A 1585-nucleotide genomic window follows, 5' to 3' on the forward strand; every position below is an offset into this window, starting at 1 on the left:
CCGCTCTGGCCCCGGGGCCTCGTCTAGCGCTCGCCGCCGCCGCCGCCGCCGCTGCCGCCGCCTTGCAAAGTTGCGCGGCGCCCCCCGCCCGCGCCGCGCCGGAGGCAGAGCCACAAAGGAACTCCTCGCCCCCCTCCGCCCGCCCGAGCCGCGCGGGGAGGGCACCGGCGCCCGGCCCTAGGCCAGCCCCTTCCCCAGTACAGGGGCTCCCGGGGCCCCGGCGGCCGCGGCCATTGTCCCGCCCAGGCCGGGCCGCCGCCTCGCAGCCCCCTCCCAGGTGATGGCGGGCTGGGGACCTGGGCCTGGCAGGCCACGGCCCAGACCAGGCCTACCCCGCGCAGGTCCAGGCTGCCCCTGGGGGTCTCCTTCGCAGACGGCAGGCAGGACGGGACCCCCAGAATAGGCCCCCACACCTGAGAACCAACGATCATGCTCAAAATCCAGGCTGAGGGTTGTTTTTTTAAGACGAAGACATGGGGAAGGGGGCAAAGTTTGGACAGGACGAGCCACCCCTCCCTCTGTAGGCTCCGGCCCTCCCTGTCCCTAGGCCCTAGCCCCCAAAGGGTGGGGCCTCCAGAGACTGTCAGCGGCTCTCTTGCAGAGTCTATCGGAGGTGGCACCGGCTGTCCCCAGCTCCAGACCTCAGAGCCATCTGTGTGTGACTCCTCCTCCCGCCTCACCCTCCCCAGCCAATCAGTCACTAGGTCCTCCGGATTCGGCCTCTCGGGCTGTGTCAGCTTGCAAACTTCACTTCTACCTGACCAGGCGGCTAGTCCCTGGATCCTTTCGCCTGCTAGACTGCTGTGACAGTCAGGGCCACCCAACCTCTAGACCACAATGAGTCAAAGCTGGCACTGCACCCAGTCCCTGGGGAAGGACACACACATTAGCAATCACCTGCCACCGTTTGCCATCCTCCAGGAAGCATTTCCCAATTTGTAAATAGTGATTGAGGACCTGCTATAAGACTCTGCTGATGGGCTGGAAGCACAGCTAAGAACAATTTGGACAAAGTGCCTGCCCTCATGGCGCTTCCAGTCTAGCCTTCCACAGATGTCAAGGCTGTGAGCAACTGGAGGACAGGACCCACGTAGATCATTTGTTTTCAGGGTCCAAGTTCCAAGCTCAGTGCCTGACACAGAACAGAGCACAATACATAAACGTGGCATGAATCAGTTGGAATTACAAGCATGAGAAGGAGAACACAGAAGAGGCCACTCTTTTTCTCAGAGCGGTGCAGGTCTTCAGAAATTAGAGCTGGGGTGAGCGGGCTGGGGAAGAAGGAAAGGCCTTCCAGTTTCCAGAAAAAATGGGGATGATGAGTGTCATCAACCCAATGTTAAGAAGTTCAGTAAGATAATAAATTTTAAAAAGAGAAAGAGACAAATCTCTATGCAGAAGAATTCAAAATAATTTATGTAGATAGTCAAGGAGATGAAGCATAACTCTCCACTCCTTAAGTGTGGGCTGTGCATTCAAACTTCCTTCCAAAGAATACAGTATGAAAAAAGAAGGAAAAAAGTAACTTCACAGTGGAGAAACTAGGCAACTACTACCTCAGCCAGGTGATCAAGGCCAACTTCAA

This window comes from Hipposideros armiger, unplaced genomic scaffold (genome assembly GCF_001890085.2).
Source record: "Hipposideros armiger isolate ML-2016 unplaced genomic scaffold, ASM189008v1 scaffold_10, whole genome shotgun sequence".
Taxonomy (NCBI): Eukaryota; Metazoa; Chordata; class Mammalia; order Chiroptera; family Hipposideridae; genus Hipposideros; species Hipposideros armiger.